Source organism: Myotis daubentonii, chromosome 5 (genome assembly GCF_963259705.1).
Source record: "Myotis daubentonii chromosome 5, mMyoDau2.1, whole genome shotgun sequence".
Taxonomy (NCBI): domain Eukaryota; kingdom Metazoa; phylum Chordata; class Mammalia; order Chiroptera; family Vespertilionidae; genus Myotis; species Myotis daubentonii.
The window spans coordinates 53,457,110-53,481,450 of record NC_081844.1 but is presented as its reverse complement, the minus strand read 5'-3'; the positions used below and the strand labels follow the sequence as shown (position 1 = coordinate 53,481,450).

The following is a 24,341-nucleotide window of genomic DNA, read 5'->3' as shown; positions in this document are numbered from 1 at the left end:
AACTGACCATTGCTACTCGTCACAGTAGGTAACATTAAAGGAACTCCATGGAATCCATTCACTCAGGTGCATATCCTGAAGAAAGAGGGAGGCAGATTCAACAGCCCAGAAAGGCGTGCCCATGGAGCGACAACGTGGTTATAAAAAGGGCACAAAAAACTGTGAGAAGCTTATTTCAGATGGGTGAAGTACCACTGAGATTGAGAGAAGAGAGTGGGCAGTCCTGGCTGGGTAGCTCAGTTGGTTAGAGCATGTCCCCGATACACCAGGATTGCAGGTTTGATCCCTTATCATGATAAGGGCACATACGAGAAGCAACCAATGTATTGGCAGCGATACTGACTAGTTCTGTAAAGGGGGTTTGGACATGTTGTGACTCCAGCTTCTTATTGCTGAAGAAGGTGGCAGAGCTTGGGACTTCAAGGTTCAAAGGAGAAATATAATTTCCCAAGGCAGTATCCTCTGTCGAGGAACACCAGTATTAAGATAATGGGGTCTCCTGGGAGCTTGTTACTTTAGTTTTAAAGGAACTGTCATCAGATTATTTGTTGTTACAGTCTTCCACACATGAAATATGACTCGAGAGTAATAGTGAGTCCCCCCCCCAACACATGTAAGAATATTTACTGTGGTAGTCTAGACAGTATTTCACAGATGTTGTGCTCAATAAAGAAGGTTTTGAAACCATTGTTTTAGGATTGCCTTTGTAACTAACTTACAAATAATATAAGAAAAAGTCTTATTTATTTAATGTAGTTTTCCCCCAAAGGAGTGGGGATGTAGTTTTAAAAAGTCTGCTGTGAGCATGAAAATTCTTTGAAATAGAAACAAAATAAAAATTTATTGAGAATTTTCCATGATTGAATAATTACTCATTGGTTGTTTCTTTCTTTCTTTCTTTCTTTCTTTCTTTCTTTCTTTCTTTCTTTCTTTCTTTCTTTCTTCCTTTCTTCCTTTCTTCCTTTCTTCCTTTCTTCCTTTCTTCCTTTCTTCCTTTCTTCCTTTCTTCCTTTCTTCCTTTCTTCCTTTCTTCCTTTCTTCCTTTCTTCCTTTCTTCCTTTCTTCCTTTCTTCCTTTCTTCCTTTCTTCCTTTCTTCCTTTCTTCCTTTCTTTCTTTCTTTTTCTTCTCCAAAAAATCTTTCAGTAAAATTCATGTTTCAGGAATATTGACCTCGTGGCACTACTTTCTCTCCTATAAGATACACACACCCGTTGGAGAAACATGGGTTTGGCGCCATTCCTGTTGTTTCCCAGCTTATTCAGATATTTCGTTCAGAAAACATGGCTCTGAAGGACATGTGGCTGTCAGCCTAAAACTAAACTTTTATAGCAGTGGTTCTCAACCTTCTGGCCCTTTAAATACAGTTCCTCATGTTGTGACCCAGCCATAAAATTATTTTCATTGCTATTTCATAACTGTAATGTTGCTACTGTTATGAATGGTAATGTAAATATCTGATATGCAGGATGGTCTTAAGCGACCCCTGTGAAAGGGTCGTTTGACCGCCAAAGGGGTCGCGACCCACAGGTTGAGAACCGCTGTTCTATGGGAAAGATGATTTAACACCTGTGAAATGTCCAAGGAAACCCACGGATGCATTTGAAGGTAGTTCCCAGAGAATAGCTTCAGTAAGAGCACAGGCATTATGTGTGGCCTCCCAAGTTGACCATTGTGCAAACGGACGTACTCAGTAACTCACATCGATGACATGCTGTGTCCAAGGTTGACTTCAGGGCTGTGCTACCTTGTGGATGTGGGTTCCTCTGGCTGCCACCAAGTGATTGATAATAAGTGAAGTTCAGTTTAAAGAACCATCCAGAGACAGTGTTCCAGTTAACAGTCATGGCAGGTTATGTAATACTAATTTTTGGTGAAGTCATTCTTTTGGGATCATGGTTAATCTTTATCTGTTAAGATCAGGCCATGCTAATCTGGTTAATCCATTAAAATTGGATTTAAGTAGTTGCTCTACTGTTACACTTGATGGTTTACAAAGTACTTTCCCATGTATTGTCCTTAGGTAACCAGGTCCACATTCCCATTATAGATGTGGAAACAGGTTCACAAAGGTAAAACCATGTAAGATTACAGAGCTGCAAAGTGGCAGAATTGGCATGGACTCTGCGGTGTCTTCTCTTCAGATACACTTGTCCATCTTGTATCTAAACCGGAGTAGGTTGGAAAACCATTTTCCCAATCACATATGCTGATCGTCTGCTCTTCGTAGGAGACTCGGTCTAAGATTGATGTGTGGAAGCAAATGAATTAATAAGCCGTAGCATTATACGGTTCCTAGCAAACTCCTGAAGAAGGTGGGCATGGCTCTTGTAAGAAAGACTCAGGGTGGAGTCTTCAGTAACCTGTGTGATAGATAGATTCTTTAGTTGTTGTTGTTTTTTTAATCCACACCCAAGGATATTTTTTGCATTAATTTTTTAAAAAATATATTTTTATTGATTTCAGAGAGGAAGGGAGAGGGAGAGAGAAAACATCAGTGATGAGAGAGAATCATTGTTCGGCAGCCTCCTGCACGTCCCCCACTGGGGACTGAGCCCTCAACCTGGGCATGTGCCCCGACCAGGAATTGAACTGGTGACCTCCTGGTTCCTGGGTTGACATTCAACCACTGAGCTACACCCGGCTGGGCTCCATTAATATTTTAGAGACAGTGGAAGGGAGGCAGGATGGGGAGATAGCAACATCAATGTGAGAGACACACATTGATTGGGTGCCTCCTGCATGCGCCCAGGTGTGGGCCAGGGATTGAACCTGCAACCCAGGTATGTGCCCTTGACGGGGAACTGAACCCTCAACCCTGTGGTGCCTGGGCCGACTGGACCACGCGGGCCAGAGCAGATGCTTTGTTTCTGAGTGTTGCTTACCCACTGACATGCTTTTGAGAGGCCCTGGGAACCTCACTGGTAAATCTGTTATTACAGGGTTTTTGTGGACCACATGCTATTGCGCTGTGTGCTGAGAGGCTGCCTCCAGTCCTTGGGCGGATGTGTGATCCGGTTAGCTCCCTTTGCTTTGTGATTAGATACTGTCAGCTTCAAGTAATAGAAAGCCCTGACTCAACCCATTCAGCCAATAAAGAATGTGTTATGTCACCTCACAAGAAGCCAGGAGGCAGGGTGGTGCTGGATTGGTTTACTCAGCAGGTGAGCCAGCGTCAGCACTGGGCAGCCAGGCTCTTCCCACCTGTCTGTTCTGCTGGCTCAGGGTGCTGCCCAGCTGCCCTCAAGGTTGTGGGAGGGCTCAGGCCTCGCAGCCTCAAGTCCTCCCTCTTGAACATGCAAAGGCAGGTTACAAGAACCTCTGTCATGGGTCAAAAATAGTTCCATACTCACCTTGAACCACTCCCTGGCCCAGGGCTTGGTGGGACCCCCTGGGATTTGCTTTGTGCAGGGTTGATCCGGTCGCCAGGGAGTGGTGCTCACTGAATAGACCAGGACTGTGTCCTTGCGGGAGAGGAGGGTGGACGGGGTTGCAGGCCAGCAGCAGTGCCTGCTACGGAGTGGCTTGTCACTCGTGCTGAGTGAGGAATGAGAGGTGTAGGGCCGTGTTTCTCAAAGCCCCAGATCCGCAGAATCAGCACCACCTGGGAACCTGTTAGGCCAGTTCTCGGGCCCCACCCAAGGGCCACTGAATCAGAAGCTCTAGGGGCGGGGGCCTGAGATCTGTTTTAACAAGCCCTCCAGGTGATTCTGATGCCTGCTGTGGTTTGAGAACCATTCGTCCCAGGGTAAGGCGTCCTTAGATGCCTTACAAAATACTTTATTTTTGGTAAGAGATTAAATAATGAGAGGCAGAAATGTTGTTGTAGGTAAAACAATGGGGTGGGATTGGGAGACGGAGGTTGGCGTTCAGCTCACCCGCCCAGGATTTTAGCAAACCTGGAATACATCAATGTTCTTTTCATGTTATCAGGTTTCAGCCGGCGGATCCCATTTTTCTAAAGAGAGTTCTGGCATGCTTATGGGGATGGGGGTAGGGTTCCGGGTTGAGCTCTTGTGGCCACCCGTCAGGGCCCACCATGCCCTGGCATCCCTGGTCAACAGGTGGGTGAGGCCATTGCAGGTCAGCTTCCAGGGGAGAACTGAGGAACTTTCTCGGGGATAATCCAGTCATTATAGGGGAAGTGAGTCTGGTGGAAAACCTTGGCCCAGTAACAAAAAGTCTCAGTTACTGAATGGGAGTGGCCACGCCAGTACAGGGTGGTGTGTGTACGCAGATCTCTCGCCTGGCCCAGTTCCCTCTGGGCACGTGGCTGTGTGCGTGCGTGCGTGTATGTGTGTGTGTGTGTGTGAGAGAGAGCACCTATAGGTGTGTGTGTGTGTGTGTGTTTGTGTGTGTGTGTGTGTGTGTGTGTGTGAAAGAGAGCCTGTAGGGGGGTGTTGGGGCATGCGGAAGGATGTTACTTAAGTAAAACTGAAAGAAGTGTTCTAAAAATTCTGTGAGAAACTGGGTGGGCACAGCCCACACTGAAGGGAACTTCCACATCTTGCCTGACTCCCCCACCTCCTGCCTCCGGCCTGAGATGCTTGCAGGAGGAGCAGCGATGCTTCCCTGGGGTTAGGGCCAGAGCTGGAGGGAAGGAATAAAATTGGGACAGGGGCCTAGGACGGCTGAGCCTGTCATGTGACCCTTTGGAGAGGAGAGGCCTCCCCAAGCCAACCACAGACCAGGGATTCTCTGTGGCTCTTTCTTGATGCAGTGGGAGCAGCAGCCCTCCGAGGGGGCAGGATGAAGGAGACATAAACCCAAGTCCAAGTGTGTGGGGTGTTAGTGTCCTAGGGCTGCCATAACAAGGTCCCATAAAGTGGGTGGCTTAGCACAGACATTCTGTCTCAGTTCTGGAGGCCAGAAGTCTGAAAGCAAGGTGTGGGCAGGGCCACACTCGCTCTGAATCTGGAGGGGAATCCTTCCCGCCTCTTGGTCGCTTCTGCTCATCACTCCAGTGTCTGTCTTTGTCATCCCGTAGCGTTCTCCCTGTGTGTCTCCATGTCTTCACATGGCCATCTTCACCAGTCATGTTTGGGGCCCACCCTGCATCGGTGTGGCCTGATCTTAACTAATTCTGTCTGCAACAACCTTATTTCCAAATACAGTGGGGCCTTGACTTACGAGTGTCCCGACTAACGAGTTTTTTGAGATACCAGCTGTCTCTTGGCTGATTTTTTGCATTGAGTTGATAGAGTAATTTGAGTTAACGAGCTCCTTAATTAAACTCGTAAGTCAAGGCCCCACTGTATATGCCACATTCTGAGGTATTGGGGGTTAGGATTTCAATATATTCCTTTACAGCAGTGGTTCTCAACCTTGGCTGCACATTAGAATCACCTGGGAATCTTTTTAAAATCCTGATTTCTGGGCCTCATCCTCCAGAAATTGTTTCTTTGTTACTAATGTTGTGGCCCCACCCCATAACAAAGAAACAGAATTTCCGGAGGATGAGGCCCAGAAATCAGGATTTTAAAAAAAGATTCTCAGGTGATTTAATGTGCAGCCAAGGTTGAGAACCATTGCTTTAAAGGGATATAATGCAGCCCAAACCATATGGAAACTCATCTGTAAGCCCTGTGAGGGTCCCCTCGTCGCCTTTCCCTGCCCTCCCCAACTCTGGGGCTGCTAGGAAGTCACTGTGGTATTGGGCCGGTGCTCTGCGATTTTCACTTTTAGCAGTGTGGAGGGGTCCCCTGCTTCTTTGGAGTGTGAATTGAAGGGCAGTTGCAGACCCCACAGGTTTTCTTACCAACCCATTGAACCTGGTGTTTTTGGTTGAATGGCTTCTGTTTCTAAATTATTTCTTTGCATATCCAAGGTAGCTGTTTGTTTTATTCACACAAAATTGTGAGCACTGGGGGCCATTGTTTTTTCTTTAGTGATTTTTTTTTTCTTGTGGGAAATAAGTGAGAAGATGGAAGAATATTTCAGTATATTGTATACTGAAGCTTAGCAAATAGGCAAAGCCTAGAAATCAATCATACCACATGCCTTTGATTAGAATTCAGAGAAATACAACCGCTGAGACGGCTGCCAGGCTCTGTGTGTTGTGTGGCGTCCGTGTATCTTAAACTTGTTTCATTCCCACTTTAAACTTAGCAAATGAAGACCTGTGGGTTGACTCATGGTGAAGCAAATCCTGGGAGCCATTTATTGGTTGGGTGGGAGAATCCTTTGGTGTTTCCTGGAAATGCTTGAATCAAGATTAGTCTCTTTCTGCTTCCACATGCAGTATTTTAACTGCAATTATCCAGGCGTATAATAGTGCTAACCATAGGACTAGCTGCTGTGAATTTTAATACTTCACCTATAAGTCTACTTTCAGGTGGATAAATGTCACATCCAAATTGCCTGTTACTTGACTTTCATGTAACTTAATTAGCAGATTCATGTTTTGGGAAAATCTGATCTGTGATCTTGAAATTGGTTACGGCTGGTATAATTCTTGGTAATTAGGCGCCTTCACAATGACTATTCTAGTCATTAGAGGGCTAAGGTAATTTGAGGTTGAAATGTGAGAGTGAGGTGGAGAAAACACTTGCTCTCTATTCCTTAATCTTTTAATCCATTTAACCTGGGTTGTAAATTCAGGCTTCGTTTTAATTTGAAAGTATGTTTAGGTAGTTGGGAAGGGGTTTCTTACTTCACCACATTTACCACAATGAAAGGAGGAAGTTTATCGTAAATCGCCTAAGCCTCTTAAAGTTATCCTGGGGTACGTTGAAGTTGTGTTGATCCTCACTGGAAACCGAAATTCTGGGATTAAAAAAAAAATGAGCCTAAACATAAATAAAAACAAGCACAACAAAAACAAAAGGTAGTTCAGAGATGTGTTGTAGGTGTTGGCCTTGAGAGTTCAGAAACACGTTTGGCCATGGACTAGGCTCATGGACACACAGATATCAGGTGACCTGGTGCCTTGCTGAGTGAAAGGCCTGTGTCATGTAAACACACATGATTTATATTGTAGTTCTGCTTTTGAATTGGGGCTACAAGAGGAAACCGGAGAAGGAGAGGTGCCCACCTGTACTATTGACTAATAAAAGGAGAGACGGTGGAGTAGGCAGGGAATAAATGGAGCAGGAAACTGGTGAGGAAAGGGAGAAGAGGAAAAAAAAATCTCCTAGCATCTGGATTGCAGGCTTTTTCTTTTTCTTTTTGTCCTTTAGGGATTTTGATCAAGTAGATGGTGATTATAGGTGTTAATCATATGAAACTGGATACCCAGGCTTTTGTATTACAGTTTTCTCAGTGGTCCATGTAAGTCTTCTGTTCCTCTGTAATCATTCAAGTGGTTAGTGGAAATAGATTTTATTCCTGTGAGTCTGTTTAGGGACAGCTCCGAACGTTTTGTCACAGTCGTCATTTTCTCCCTATTTGTGTGGTGTGTGCATTTATTTTGTGACAGAAAAAGCCCTCGGCGTACATTCAATACAGGGTGTGGCAAAAGTAGGCTTACGGTTGTGAGTACATGAAACACAATTTATCCTATTCTTGTATTATTATTTATTAGTTATTGTATTATTTTCCATATGTACAACTGCAAACCTACTTTTGCCCCACTCTGCATAGTTAAATCTCCAGGTTACTTTTTAGCAGTGCTATTTTTTTTTTTTTTTTTTTTTTTTGGTGAGTACTTTTTCTTTTAAGGTTTCTTTTGGTCCCCCAAATAAAGACTTTTAATATCCAAAAGTTATTAGTTACTATTCTAGTATGTTAGTTTTTTAAACTTCTATAGCTTTTGGAGTATTTTCCTTATAATGTCTAGTCTTGGATATATTTGGCAGCCTTTAGCAGATGTTATTTCTACTAAAAACTAGAAACTTGATTAAGAGGCTTTAAGACACATCTTACTATTAAATATTGAGCCGTTAATTTTTTTTTTAATATATTTTATTGATTTTCCACAGAGAGGAAGGGAGAGAGATAGAGAGTCAGAAACATCGATGAGAGAGAAACATCGACCAGCTGCCTCCTGCACATCCCCTACTGGGGATGTGCCCGCAACCCAGGTACATGCCCTTGACCGGAATCGAACCTGGGACCTTTCAGTCCGCAGGCCGACGCTCTATCCACTGAGCCAAACCGGTTTCGGCATGAGCCGTTAATTTTTAAAAAATATGTTTCTATTGATTTTAGAGAAGAAGGGAGAGAGAGAGAGAAACATCGATCGGTTGCCTCCTGTGTAGGTTCACTCCATCTGACTGGGGACTGAACCTGCATCCTAGGCATCGAACCAGTGACCTTTTGGTGCAAAGGAGGACGTTCAACCAACTGAGCCACACCGGCCAGGACTAGCCTTTGATTATTATAAAAATTGAAGCCCTAACAACTACCTGGGAATTGAAGCCCTGAAAAGTTAAGTCTGTCCTGGCCTTCAGGGAGAGGGGCTAGGCTGACATGGGCATCTTGCTTTATGCTGCTGCACACAGGGTTGCCAGGCTGCCCTGCTGCCCTTGGTGCTGTGTCTTCCCAGAGGGGGCATCTTATTCAACTTTGTGCAAAAGCACCATACGGGCAAGTCCTGAACTTGACTCTGCTTGCCACGATTGTTATTATACTGAGTATATATTCCTTTTGTAGCCTAAACTTTAAAAAAATATATTCCTTTATTGATTTCAGAGAGGAAGGGAGAGGGAGAGAGAGATAGAAACATCAGTGATGAGAGAGAATCATTGATCGGCTGCCTCCTGCACGCCCCCTACTGGGCTTCGAGCCCGCAACCCAGGCATGTGCCCTTGACTGAAATCGAACCTGGGACCCTTCAGTCTGCAGGCTGATGCTCTATCCACTGAGCCAAACCGGCCAGGCTGTAGCCTAAACTTTTTATTTAGAAATTAAAATGTTAATTTTTGAAACTAAGAATGCTCAGGTATACTGGTTTTTCGGCACAGTTGCTAACACATCGCACTTTTCAGTTGAAAGCACAGAGCTGTGTATTCTCCTTTGACCCACATAACCTTGCAAAGCAGATCTCATCTGGCAAACGGGTCGTGAAACCAAGAGTCTGGGTGTAGAGAACGACATTTACCAGTAACATTTCTGGGTTGTTTTTTTTTGTGTGTGTGTGTGTTTTTTTAAGTAAATATTAGCGGATTTAATTCATAGAGCCTCCCAGGGGAAATAGCCTTAGCTCCATTTTACTGTGAATGTTGAGACTTACACTTCTCAAGGTTTCAGTTCTTGTTACCCTGGGGAAGTGTTAGAGCCTAGATTGGAGTCTAGGTATGAAGCCACGAGACATTGAAAGCCTCACATTTACAGACATGATGTCAATTGAAATGATTAGAAAATTCTCACTTGCTCTCATTTCTGTCTTTAGTTTCTCTCTATAAGGTGAGTGGCCCAAGAAAACAAGGTGGAATAGTATCATTTATCTACTTATATTGCTATATTGTTAATTCATGTTAGCTAGGAAAATGCAGTATTGATTTGTGTAAACTTTGACCTAAAGATTATTTAAAAGGACAGTTTTTAAAAACATACATATTTAGTCAGCTCAAGGGGTTTGATCAAAATGTCTATGATGATGGTGACTTATAATTAATGTGTTGGTTTGATTGTAGATTATTCTTATAACTAAATGTTTAGTATTAAAATATTTTCCTCTTGAGTTTACTCTGAATTAAAAATAGAGGGAGCTTGTTGAAATGTTGAGTTTTTGCTCATCCTTCCCTAAATCATTACATTTTCCAAATTAATGATGCTTCTAGTTGGAGAGATTTTCAAAGGTTATTTTGAATCTATATTGCATTAATAAATAGGCATAAAACTTTGCTTAAGTCATCTTTGACTGAGTCTCAAGGTTATGCATATAATACCTCAAATGTACCAAATTGGGCCTAGGGAAAACAAATATTGTGATGGAATCGGTAAATAAAGACTATTCTGGTACCAGGAGACTGCCATTGCATGGTTATTAGAAAGCCTAAAGCATATTGGTTAACCAGCAGGTTATAAACACAGGCTCTGCTCTCAAGGAATGTACTAGTATATAGTTTTCAGAGAAGGAACGCATGACTTTGGCGACCCATGAAGTAGTGTGTGTTTATGAGCTGAGTTTTTAATTTAGTACTTTTTACTTACATTTTTTCTGGCTTCATAGAATGTTGGGTTGGGGCTAGGGGTGGGTGGGAAGAACAGAGTAAAAAGTGGGATGAAGATGGGAGGTTGAGGCGTAAGGAAGAAACAGCTGGTGAGGAGGAGTGGGGTAAGGAAGTTCATGAGCCAAGGTGAGGGCTGTTTGCCTGGAGCCAGAGGTGGTTGGGAGCAGGCTGTGAATAAGATGGTGAGACACAGGTGAATATGCTCATGATTACATGAGGCAGGGTATTTCTTTTTCAACCTCAAGTTAGGGTGGTAGCTCCGTGGCTAAGGGATGTGCTTGGAACCCCACCAGCTGGGTTTGAATTTGACTTCCTACTTACTAGCTGGCGACTTCTGGCACGTCGCCAGAACTTTCTGTGTTTGAGTTCCCCTTCTCTAAAACATGGGTATTAGGAATAGTACCGACCGCAGAGTTTGTTGTAAGAATTAAATAAATATAGGCAAGGCTTTTGGAACGTACACGTAAGTGCCCCAACCTTACCTGCTGTGAGACTGAGAGGGTATCCTAGTTGTAGTTGTGGCTGCAGGGTAGCAGCAAGGTACCCTGAGCTGGCCCATGCCCTTTTCTGGCTTGCAGGGGGGAATCCTTTTTTTGGGGGGGAATGGTGGCCTTTGAGAAGGCAGAACCCGTGCAGGGAAAAAGGCCCCGGGCCCCGGGCTCAGGGTTTGAATCCCAGCTCTGTGGTTTACCAGCTGTGTGACCTGGAGCCTCAGTTGTCTCCTCTATAAAACTGGGACAAATAACAGTACCTGCCTTCCAAGACTGCATGAGGATTAAAGGGGTTCACGTGAAAGAAGCTCTTCAGGGTGGACTATGCAGTTAGCAGCACCTACCTTAAGAGTTTCTTAAGGAAACAGTAGGATAAGTTTACAAAGATGTACTTAAAACAATGTCTATTTATATTGGGGGGAAAATGAGAAATAACCTAAATGTCTGTACAACAATACACCCATATAATGTCGTAGTAACATATTTGCGTGAGAAAGATGTCCATGATAGTGAATTTTTATATGGAAAAAAATTACAGGCAGATGTTGACTAGACTTATTGTGGTGATCATTTCACAATCTATACAAACATCGAATCATTATGTTGTACACCTGAAACTAGTATAATGTAATAAGTCAATTACGTCTACCACACTAAAATAATCATTTACCTTAAAGGACAGCACAGACGTTGACTGAGTGGGGGGTCTGTGCCAGCTATTATGATAGGGTTCCTCATCGGCTGCTTTGTCTTTATAATAGCTCCCAGGACTGCTGTAGAAACACGGCCTACCTGGGGGATACAGCACAAACACACACAATTATGTTGAAGACACTTGACAATGTTCAGGGTTTTCATTTAGTAGTGATTTTTTTCTTTTTTCTTTTTTTCCTTTTTTTAATATACTTCACTGATTTTCTACAGAGAGGAAGGTAGAGGGATAGAGAGTTGGAAACATCAGATGAGAGAGAAACATAGATCAGCCACCTCCTACACAACCCCCACTGGGAATGTGCCCGCAACCAAGGCACATGCCCCTGACCGGAATCTAACCTGGGACCCTCTAGTCCCCAGGCCGACGCTCTATCCACTGAGCCAAACCGGCCAGGGCGATTTTTTTTTTTCTTATTAGGACATAAGGTGCATTAGAAAATAAGACATCTTGACTTAGGGGACTGGGACCTAGCTAAGGATAAACCTGATGGCTTCTGAGTGCTGGAGCCCCCAAAAGCCCCTTCTGCTCAGGTGCTTCTCAGCCACCTGTACGACCTCAGTGAAGGCTGCAGCCTGAAGAATGGGAGCTTGTCTTCTTGCAAATGAGAAGTGATTGTGGGCCTGGGAAAGGGAAGTGTGAGAAGAGCTAGTTAGCAGGAGTTTGGGATTGCTGGGCTGTCAGAGGAGGTCTCTAGGAGCTGACCCCACAGGCTGGTTAGGGTGATGCTCTCAACACTGGCCCCAAGACTGGCGTGGGGAACCCCTGCCCTTAGTCCCTCTGTCCTGGGGAGGTGTGAGGGGCCCAGGGAGAGTAGGAGTAGCTATTTACCAGAAGCTGTTTCCACATGTTAACAGGCTGTGGCTGTACCTGCTCAGGGAGTGGGTGTCAGCCCCGGCCAGAGAAGAAGCCTCAAGGTGAATTCCCAGAGGGCCAGCAGGCCTTCGGACGCCAGGCCCGCCGCTGCAGGGTGGTGAGGTGCACATCAGAAAGACGGTTGCTTGAGAGAATCCCATTCAGATTATCCAAACAGATTAGTGGATTTAACGTAGGAGTTCTTTAGAAAGGTGTCAAATAGTACTTGCCAAGGCATTACTCCAGAAGCTGGGTCTGAACCACAGCTTCAGAAAACAAAACAAAACAAAATTTTTTCAGTCACTGAGCACTTTACTTAAACAGCATTTTCTGTAAGAGCCCGGTATACACAAGGTGATACAGGCTGCTTGGTTACACCGGGGATGGGGAGGCCCACTGAGGCAAAGGGACTTTTATCTCCCCCCATCTTATCACTCAGCTGGGGTGGCAGTCACGGCAGGGATGACCAACTCCAGACATGGATCGCGGTTAGTCTAAGTCAGTCCCCTCTGCACTGTGTGTGTGTGTGTGTGTGTGTGTGTGTATGTGTGTGATATGACGACAGTGCCATTTGTCACAAATGATTTAGAATTGGATGTTTGTGAAGATAGTTTTGAAGGGAATGTTGTTTGAGGACTTGGGGAGAGTCTTTCTTATCTCTACAGAGCAACATGAGGACAGGATGCTGAGGGGGTGGCAAGATGGGAAGTGGTGAAATCATTGAGCTGCTGCGTCCACCTGCCCCAGGCCTGTCTGTGTCTGTGTCTACCAGGACTGCAGGTTCTGAGTCAAGTGAGAGGAAGACTCTTACCCTGCTCCGAGTTAGGCCTGGTGCTGCTTGAAGCTGAAAACATCCTCCTGTTACACCTGTGTCTTAGTCACTCGTCCTCTGGCCCCTGAGGCAAACCTGTCAGAAACCAGTGGTTCCATCCCCCTTGGACACTTTTTGCTCCATGGATACATCTACCAGGAGAATTAAGTGGATTAAATTAGGCCTTCCACTTCATGTTCTTCCTATTTTCAAAGGCCTGTTTTTGAGGTGTGCACCTCAGGTCCAGCATTTCCACGTCCCAGTTGTATTCCAGGTCCGTTGGTTCTTTGGTTCTGTTCTCTCTGATTCTGCAAAAGAAAGTTATCTATGTGCTGAACTCACACACTTGAAATTAGAAAGTGATGGCAAGCATTCACGTCACTCCCATGCGCTGACGGCACTGGCCCTGCTCGCACCTGCTGACGGCGAGGAGCAATTGGGGCCGGCACCAGCAGCAGGTGCGAGTGGTGGCTGCTGCCCTGACTGCCCCTCAGGAACAGGGGGAGGTGGAGAAGCCCTGAGGGGCAATTGGGCCCGGCAGTGGGTGCGAGTGGTGGCTCCGGCACCAGCAGCAGGTGCAAGTGCAAGTGCCCTGCGGGACCATGGTGCATGGAGCAAAGAATTTTCAGTAACCACTAGAGGCTTGCCCTGATGACAGCAACCGGCACCCCACCTTGGTCTGGTGCCCCCACTCACCTGCTCCACCATCCCACTACGGCCAACACCCGCCATGTTCCTTGCTCTGCTGCCTGCTGCTGACGCCTGCCATGGTCCACACGTGTCCCCTGGTGGTCAGCGCACGTCATAGCAACTGGTTGTTCAGTTGTTCCACTGTTCGGTCTATTTGCATATGAGGGTTTTACATATATCTAGATTAGAAACTTTTTCTCCACTCTTTACTCTTTCATCTGTCTTCCCATAACACCAAAATACCAAATTACCCAAATATTTTTTTCTCATGAAAATTTCAAAAACAAAGACAACTCGAAAGCATTCTGCAATGAGCACCCAGGCACACACCTTCTAGGCTCAGATTCCTTGGACATCCTGGAGGTTTTCGATAAGCAGAGGTAGAATTTCGATAAGCAGAGGTAGAGTTGAAGCATTTTGAAGCTTTTGACTAAATAAAGAAAAATGTTGTGTTGCCTTCTCACTCTCTGTATGCCGTCAGATTTACGGCACAGCTCCTTTTCTGTCTGCCTGCCGTTCTAGGGGTTTATGTAAGTTGGAGGAGGTGGATGGGCGGAGCCGGAGCATGGAAAATGAGCATCTCACTTCATTCATGGCGTTGTTCAGTGGACAGAGCCGGGGATTTTGAGGCATCCTGTGCAGGCAGTCCTCCTCCTGCAGGCCTTTCTTTATATGCTTCTGCCCGCTTAGAGGATGAAGAGACTGGGAGGGGCCCTCCCAGCACTGGGAACTTTTCCTAAAAGTCCGCTTTGGGCCCAGAAGCCCTGAGGGGAGCAGCAGAGCCAAGAAGGGCCGAAGCCAGCTTTGCCTGCTCTCCCACTCATTTCCGGCTCGCTGTTTAATTCGAAATCCTGGAACATGTGTTTTAGTGATCTGGTTCATAAAAATGTTTTTTTTTTGTAGGATTCTGGAATAGAGGCTGCACATTCTTACATGGATCACTGCAGCCTGTGAGTGTGAGAGAGGGTGTGTAGTGTAGCGTAGTGTGTGTTTCTGGAGGTGGGGAGGGAGGTAGAGGGTAAGTACAGTTCCGTTTAAACTTTTCACAGGCAGCAGAACTTGAACAGAGTGTGAACAGCGGGGAGTGAGCTTCCGCGGCCCCAGGAGTCCCCGGGAGCATCTCACCCAGCCCTCTGGGCAGCGCTGTGCTTCCCAGTTGCCCTCATCTTTTTCTGCTTCAGTCACTTTGGAAACCAGTCTTCGGCTGCTGGAAACGGAGAAGCCGCCCTTTAGAAGTTTATGGGACATATGCAGGACAGAGTCTGTTCCAGACTTTGCAGTTTATATCCGCTCTGAGCTTTGGCCAACCTTTCTTGGAAAAAGCCCCCGCCAGAACTAAGAAACACCTCTCAGTATGGCACGGCAGAGCCGATTCTGCATTTGCAGTGTGCAAGCCTGTATGTAGTATGTGAGCCCGGACCGGTTTTGTTGTCCTGCTATCTGAATGCAGTCTTACATAGAGAACTTGGGCTGCCTCTCATTTTCCAGAGCCCTTATCTGGCTGCTGCTTCTTTTTTCTTCTGTTAGTAAGTGGGGTGAGTCAGACCCGTCCTCACTGTTTCATGGCTCCAAGACTGCGCCTTGTATCTGTGAGCACTGGTCCCAGGCAGTCCCTTTCCCACAGTCAGTGATGCTCAGAGCTCAGGTGCTAGAGCTCAGAACTGTCCTTGGGAGGTTGCCCAGTACTCACCTGCCCATGGCTAGGCTAGGCTGGGGGACATCCTCCACTGGTGTAGCCGTCTTGACAAGAATTGTCTAACTCTCTGCCAACAAAGAAATACATCCTGGCATCTTGATCGATTGATTACTCAGCTTCAGCCTGATCACTTCAGGTGGTGGGGAGTTCATCATCTTTGAAACTGATTCCCCTGTTGGGCCTCTCAGTGTGAAGATCTCTCTGATTGTGAGTTCACATTTGCCGCCTCGGGCCCTTGCACCAGGTGATCCCAGTCTGCTTTCTGAAGCACCGTCTGCGTCTGCAATAGGACAGGCGTTCTTCCCAGATTTGGGGACAGTTATCAAATCTCATCTCCAGGTTGATTATACCAAATCATCTTTGTAACTTCTTCTTTTTTTTTTTTTCCAGTTCTAATGTTAAATTGGTCAGAACTCTTTTTTTAGTTTAAGTTTGGGCAAAACTGATCGCTTCTCGGCCTTTTGGCTAAGATCAAGTGTAGTATCTGTTCTTATCAGTTTGGGCAAAACTGGATAAAATGATTCAGTTGAGATCTGAATGGTGCCATATGTGGTGAATTTCTTTCTTCTTCGTCTTCTTTTTTTGGCCTGGACTCTGCTTATTTTAATGAAGCCTAAGATTTCATTAGCAATTATATCAGTCATTTCCTGCTTGGACCATCTTGGTTTTATGGCTGAACAAAAACAAAAGCAAAAACAAAAAAAATCCTTACACCTCTCCATTTCCCTTTTCCTTTTCTTCTTTTTACCAGGAACTGTTAAGTTCTTTTTCTCAGTACACACTTAGTTAATTGCCTTTTTTAAAAGAAAAAACCCTTTAAGTGTGCTCACATTTGGTCTTGTTAAGGTTTCATCTTGTTGATTTGGACCTATCATAGCCTGTTGAGATCAGAGAAATACACACACACACACACACACACACACAGGCATGTGCACTGTTTTCTTAATTGTAAAAATTGATTCCAGAATGACCACATGACTTAGTCTTCTCACTCTCTCAAGACCTCATTTAGTATGACAGGACAGAAATGGAAAAGGTAGACAAATCTCATTGTGAAGAAATTTTTGGGAAAGGAGTTATCAGTTGATAAGAAATTCCAAAAAAAATTCTGGAAGATTGAAAATGGATGAGATAGTAACTGATGGAGACAGAGAAAAGCCTCTACAGTGAAAGACTAAGAAGGCCCACCAAGCATATTGTGAAATTTCAGCATGACAAGGATAAAGAGAAGAGTCTCAAAGGTATTTCGGGGGAGGATGGGCAGGGTTTGGCAGGCAGTGGGTTGCTAATAAAGACATCACGGTTCGGGACTTCTGATTGACCACACTGGGGGCCTAACTGAGGATATGGGGCTTAGAATGCCCACCTCACAGGATTCTTGCAAGTAATAAAATAAATGATGTATGTAAAGCTCCTAATGTATTTTCTGGCACATGGGAAGGGCTCTCAGGGTGTGTGTGCAGGTGTTACTGCTGTTCTTACCATCACTGCTACTGATGAGATGGTGAGAGGTGTATGGTTAGGATGAGGGTCGGCTTCAGGAGACAGGAAACCTGGTTGCATCCACAAGATGTAAGTGGAGTAAACCAGAGAGATGTTTGCCTCTAGACTGCTTATGTGAGAGCGCAGAGGGCAGGCCAGAGCTGGAATCATCCAGGTTGTGGCTCCTCTGTCTCCTAGTCTAAAATGCCTACTTACCTGCTCTACCCTTTAAGCTCACTTCCTGGAAGTAGCCCCCACATTTCAATATGCATCTCATTTCTGTAACTTAATCACGTGATTGCATCTCAATTGCAAGATTGACTGGGAAACGAAATCTGTTCTGCAGCCATGTGCCTAGTTAAGAATTGCTTTTGAGGAGGAAGGGGAAAACAGCTATTGGGGTTGGCAGCTAGCATTCTCTTTGTCACAGTAAGTCTTTATTTATCAATACATTTACATCCTGGAATATAAGACTTGTTTCAACTCAGAATTAACACAAAGGTCGAATGACATATTCACTTATTCTTTGGTTGATATGAATTATTATGTGTTAAACAAGGCATTAAAATCACAGAAGCTTTTTTATTTTCTTTCGTTAATCCTCACTTGAGTATATTTTTTCCATTAATTTTTTTGAGAGAGAGAGAGGGAGTGGGGAGAGAGAGAGAAATATCGATGTGAGAGGGACACATCAATTGGTTGCCTCCTGCATGTGCTCCACTGGGACCAGGGATCAAACCTGCAACCCAGGCACGTGCCCTTGACTGGGAATGGAACCCATGACCCTTCCATGCTCGGGCCCATGCTTTAACCACAGAGCAACACCGGCAAGGGCCCAAAGAAGCTTTTAATGTGGCTGAAATATATTTAAGTGGGCTCTGCTGAAAAGGTTCAGTTTAACATTACTTTAGAAAAGATCAGCAGATAAGGAGAAAACTGGAAATGGCTGAGTTTTGTGAGGCTGGTATTAGTCATACATTATTCTTTGGTATGGAGACAGTTTGTACAGATCGCTTTGACTATTAGAGGATGTTTGCAGCATTTGGTGTTCATAACTTTTTGCTATTTGAGTTTTCTGCCCTGGGAGTGCTATAACTCTCCATGCTCATGCGGGGAAAAATCTTTGATTTTTCACATTTTTTGCTTCTGTTAGGAGCTTAACTGGGGGATCCATGACCCTGTTCCTAGATGTGAAATTTCTAGAAAGCCAGTTACTGCAAAGTCTTATCTTGCTGGATGACCTTTTTTCATTTTTTCCCTAGTCTTCCTGATCATGTTTATTTCTGTTGACCCAAATACTTGAGATTTATTTGTAGTTGGAGAAATCCAGAGATGCCTAAAGGTTAAGGTTAAACTCTATAAACTGTGCATTCAAACAAACAAATGAAGACATAATTTCAGTTTCTCACACTTACCGTGAGGAGTGCTTTCTCACTTAGGAAACTTCTCAAGAATCTTAACACGTAGCAACTGTTCATGTGATGTTTTCCATTGCTGCAACTTTCTTGTTTAATTCACTTTTTCCCTTATTCATTCTTAGAATGCAAGGGAAATGTCACATTCCAAGGATTTGGTTATTATTCCTTCTTTTTCCTTTGGAGCATAACAGCTTTAAACATAAACAAGGACCACCCGGCCAGCGTGGCTCAGTTGGTTGAGCGTCGTCTCATGCACTGAGAGGTTACTGGTTCAGTTCTGAGTAAGGCCACATGCAGCAGATATTTCTCTCTCTCCCCCTTCATCTCTCTCTAAAATCAATAAAAACACACTTTAAAAAAGCATAGACTGGGATAGTATTAACCATCCTATATAATAAAAGGCTAATATGCAAATCGACCAAACAGCAGAACTGTTGGTCACTATGCCACACACTGACCACCAGGGGGCAGATGCTCAATGCAGGAGCTGCCCCTCTGGTGGTCAGTGAGCTCCCACAGGGGGAGCGCCACTCAGCCAGAAGCCTTGAGCCAGGCTCACAGTTGGCAAGCACAGTGGTGGTGGCAAGAGCCTCTCCCACCTCTGCGGCAGCACTAAGGATGTCCGACTGCCATCAGTCGGATATCCCCTGAGGGCTCCCGGACTGCAAGAGGGCGCAGGCTGGGCTGAGGCCGCGCCCCTCCCCCCAAGTGCATGAATTTCGTGCACTGGGCCTCTAATATTAAATAATAGATAGAATGGGCACCATGGGAAGCTGTTGAACATAGAACAAAATGAGAAAATTCTGCCTGTCAGACATTATGTACATTTAGTTCTATTTAAAGCAGCTACTAGGAGGTAGCTTTGATAAATCTACTAGGATAGACTGTTCGATAAACTGAAATATTAATAGTTAAGAAAAACATGGGGTTAATTCAGTTTCGTGGCCAGAGCCAGGACAAGGAGTCAGGGAGCCTGGGTCCCACAGCTTCCCAGTGGTGTGATTTGGGGTATGTTTATTTTACCACAAGCGAAATAAGGTGAATGTTTGTGTTGCCAGCCTCATTCTAGAATTAACAAGGCACTGGTTATGAAAGTGCTTTGAAAGGGTCATGAAATGAAAGGTTATGTTATGGTATAGTCACAGGTGAGACTGGAAGCAAATCTTTAATAAAGGAAGAAAAAGCAGAAAACTCACATCCCTCAATTCAAGGAAGCCTGTGAGCTATACAACATTCATTGGTTGGTACTGGGAATCTATTTAGTGGGTGGCGTTATCTACAATACAGCAGTGAGAAGAAAGCATTGAATGAGAAAGCACTTAAGGACTCTAGCACGGTGTTTGGTGTCAAATGAAGGAAAGCTCCCTAACAGCAAGAGAGGCTGGGTAATACAGGGCAATGGGCTCTGTTTCTGGTTTTTGTTGTGCATTCTCTGTTGGGAAGTCAGGATTCACAAGACAGAACTATCCAGATGTGGAGGGCATGTTCAAAGGATTCTGGGAGATCACTAAATAACAGGTTGATGGCAAAGGCGAGAAATTAATCTCTAAAGTATCGCTTTAACCTTGTCTTCTACTCAAGGAAGAGCAAGTGTGGCAGGCATGGAGATGTGCTGTGCTGGAAGCTGGGGGTGGATGCCGGCTTCAGCGTTTGCCTCAGCTACCGACAGCCATCCAACACCCAAAAACATGCCCTTTGAGAGGCAGTCCACACGGGTGACTGGTGAAGACGGGTATAAAGCCCAATCGTTTCAGCCCGAGACTGGACAACTCTGATGGGCGGTAAACACTCCAAAGCTCGTGTGCTGCTGGCCGGGGCTTTGCAGATCTCTATTGCCGCTTGACTTCTCCCTCTGCCCGACTTCTCCCTTCACCCAGTCCTGCCTCTGCCCCCTCCCTTCCACAGGCGTTAATCCTTCGTAAATATCCTGTACACCGGACTCTGTCTCAGCATCCACTTCTAAGAACCCACAGAAAACCACCTCCAAGAGCTTCTAACTACAGTTACAGGGAAGGCTTATTCTCCCCATCCTTGACACTTCCTCCGTTGTAGTCGCAGATCTGCACACAAAATATGAAATGTTCAGGCTCAGTCACTGTGCAGAAGTTTCCCTGGTCATTTCTTGGTTGAAGGACGTTCACCCTCTAACAGATTCCTCCACAAGAGTTTTTTTAACAAACGAAAAGATGATGCAACTGACCTCACCCTACGGTAATGAATGAGAATATTATGGGCCCCCAGAGTTGAAACTGCTGCGTGGAGATTGCTGTTGTAATAGACCGGCAGCTGCTTTTATGGTGCCCATGTTTTGATCTTGCTAACTGGAATATGATCTGTCAGGGAAAGGGTGACGCTGTGCATTATTGCAGACGGCTACACTTTCATTTAAAAAAGCAAGCCCGTCTGATGATGTGGAAGGGATGAAAACACTCCTCTTTATGTGAGGGTTTTGATACCTGACCCTCATTTGTCAAAGAATATGTGTATGAAACAGCCCAAATTAGAATCAGACTTTGGATACATTTTTCTTAGTCTTTAGACTGGGATTCTCTTTCATCCCCATCTGCCTTTGAACTTGAGGTCTATCCTTGCCTGAGTCTTAGGGCAGGGGCCTTCAGATCCCAGGGGAGGCACACCTGGGGGTACTTGGAAGCCTTTTCAAGGGGTATGCAGGCACCTATAATTTAAAGGGAATCAATGTCAGATTCTTAGATCTTCAGCGTAATTAGTCCTAAAATTGACCTGCCTGAGAACATGCCGGTGGCCCAGGTGGCCTGCTGGTTCTCCTTTAACACCTTCCCTTTCAGAATTACCATCCTTTAAAGGGAAGGCACATCTCTCACTTACCCCTAACCATCAGGGTGCCAAGCAAAGGCATAATTAAAATATCAGTGTGGCTGCTGAGAGAATGAATGACTCTAATCACTGGGTAAAGGATTCTTTTGCAAATAAATTTCCCATTCAGTACAATTGAAAGAAAACTTCACTGAGTGGTCAGCTGCTAGATTAGTAGCTATTACACCTATGGATGCATATTATTCTTTGCTAGAAAAATCCTTTTCCATTTCCACCTACCTACACATTTTCTTAGTGTTTATAAGAACTAAACATGGTAATAGATTTCGTGTGGAATCTTGTCTGGTTTCAGTAATAATCTTGTACAAAGAATGAACTCCTAGGAGGGAAAGTCCCATACACATCAAGATGCACATTACCAATAAAATGTTACTTACAGTGAGTAATCTACACTAATAAAAGAGAAAAATGGTAATTGGCGTGCGACGCTACCCTTTTCATTGGCTAATCAGGGCTTTATGCAAATTAACTGCCAACTAAGATTGGCAGTTAACTGCCAACTAAGATTGGCAGTTAACTGCCAACAAGATGGCGGTTAATTTGCATATGTAGGCACAATGCAGGGAGGTGAAAGGGAAAGCAGGAAGAAGCCCCCTGCCACTGACAGTGATCGGAAACCCAGGGGGGAGCTAAGAGCTGGGGGGCAGGGCCGCCTTTGCCCTGCCCCCCAGCCATGATCGGAGAATCAGGCGCCTTTTCCGCCCTGGCCAGTGATAGCAGGAAGCAGGGGTGGAGCCAGCGATGGGAGCTGGGCACGGTCGAAGCTGGCAGTCCCGGGAGCTAGGGGTCCCTTGCCTGGGCCTAAAGCGGAGCCCACGATCGCAGGGCTGCTGCCACTGCGGGTCCCCGCTGCCCGAGCCAGACGCCTAGGCCAGAGGCGTTAGGCCTGGGCAGGGGTGGAGCCTGCAACCGTGGGGAGCTGGGGGTCCCCTGCCCAGGCTTGACACCTCTGCCGGAGGTCTCAGGCCTGGTCAAGGGGCCGATCCGGTGATTGGTGATCAGAGGGTGATGAGGGTCAACTCCTCTGGCCGAGGCATCAGGCCTGGGCGGGGGGCTGAGCCGGGGATTGGGGGGATATGATGGTCCCCTTGCCCAGGCCTGAAGCCTGGGTCAGAGGCGTCAGGCTTGGGCGGGGGTCGGAGCAAGCGATCAGAGGGAGATGGGGGTCCCCTGCCCAGGCATGATTCCTGGGCCAGAGGCCTCAGGCCTGGGCGGGGGCCAGAGCCAGTGATCGGGGGGGAGATGGGGGTCCCCTGCCCAGGCCTGACACCTCTGTCAGAGGCGTCAGGCCTGGGCAAGGGGCCGATCCTGCGATTGGAGGGTGATGGGGGTCAACGCCTGAGGGCTCCCAGTATGTGAGAGGGGGCAGGCTGGGCTGAGGGACACTCCCCCCCCCCCCCACCCAGTGCACGAATTTCGTGCACCAGGCCCCTAGTTTATAATGTTTCTCTTGGTCAGTTTTGTCCTTGCAATAATAACTGTATTTAACTCAATTTAGAAGAAACTCAGCACTGATTTGTGTGGCTAAATACATAAATCTCAGTTTGTTTACAGACTTTTCCTGCAGAGATTTGATAGATTTTGAAGCTCTTAAGTGTATTAGGATGGAATACTTTAGGGAAAGTGGAATGGAGAGATGAGATCCAGGAGAAAGGGAAATGATGCACAATTTCCAACTCTTAAAGAGTATATTCATTTATTTTTTTTAAATGGATGTTGGCATGTGGGAAATGGTGATGGAATTTAGACCAGAATAAATGCATTGAAAAGCGCTGTAATTGTTTTATTTAAAGTTTAATGTTACAATATGCCAGAAATTATATTTTTTGCAACCATTTGAAATTACAATGTGAAAATCTCAGTGTTAACTTAAAAATGTGTGGAGTATATCTTTTTTCTCCAAACCCTCTTTGGGATTATGCAAATAAAAATGTGAGGAACCCTGAGTAAGGCCTGTCCTAGGGCAGGGATGATGAGGAAGGCAGGGTCATTTGTTTATTTTATTAGTTAAAACTAGAGGCCCAGTGCACGAAATTCCTCCCTTCATTCTTCGCTGCCCCCTGGTGGTCAGCGCACATTACAGTGAGTGGTTGAACTCCCAAGGGGACACTTTGCATATTAGGCTTTTATATATATAGATACTGGAAAAATAATAACATTGGATATTTTTAAGCCTCTCAGCAATATTTTAACAACAACAAAGGGATAGTTACCAGATTTTAATAGGGCATCCAAAAATGCACAGTGTTCTTTAAGATAACTTTTCTAAGCCCATTCTCCTCTGAGCCTTTGTTAATGCCATTGCTGACACCTTCGTATCTTTTGCCTTTTTCCTGCTCAAGACTCTCTGCTTTTTTTCCTGTGTTATTTTAGTTACACAGGATGTCTGCATTGTCAGATGTCAGTGGGGTTTTAACTCACCAGTTTGTTACACTCAGGTAGGTATGCCTTCATCTTTTGTGAATTTTCATCTTGCGCCTGCTGGTTTTAGTTACCAAGGAGCTTAGAGAGATTGGGAATGCCCGAGGAAGCGGATGGAGTACTGAGAACATGCCCGGATATTCTGTGGTCTTGTTTAGGCTCTATTGCTAGCAAGCTGTTTGAATTTACAAATACTTTGCAGACTGCCCTGCTAGCCTAAGGCAGGGAGGGCAGGGTTGGTGCTGTGCCCTTCCCAGAGCACAGCTGTGTGCTTATTAGAGCACACTGAGGCCTGACTAGGAACAGCTTATTTCTGTTGGTTCTAGGTCTCTACTGGGCAGGACAGGATGCTACGCTCTGAGGGGACACTTTTCAAGAGATATAACCAAAAGATAACTATCAGATGAGTAAACTCAATATTGAAATAGGGCAGAAGGCATTCAGTTTGCTTGTTACATTTCATGAGCAGTTTAGGTATTAGGTTTCTCATTGAGTCCCTGAGCTTCAGGACCGAGGTTTCGCAGGAATGTGGAAGCTGTCATACATTAGAATATGTAATAATACATGGAACACGTGTAAAATTGGCCTTCATTCAGACATGTCCGCTACATACTGGCGTCTCTTCCACCCATTTCCCATCTGGTCTGTATCTTTGTGTTGGCAGTTGAAGAATAGAAAACTGGCAAAGGTGATACATTTGATGCTTTAAAAGAGGGAGGTTCATATGATGTTAAGAGATGCCCTATATGCATAATCCATGGACACAGACAGTAAGGTGGTGAGGGTCTGGAACGGG

The 24,341-nt window shown here is 45.3% G+C and overlaps 1 protein-coding gene and 1 pseudogene across 1 annotated transcript in view; both read left to right on the top strand.

Moving 5' to 3' along the window:
* Positions 1-24,341, top strand: part of TMEM131L (transmembrane 131 like) — a 146,185-nt gene that overhangs the window by 17,947 nt on the left and 103,897 nt on the right.
* LOC132236385 (U2 spliceosomal RNA) lies at positions 15,814-16,030 on the top strand (annotated as a pseudogene).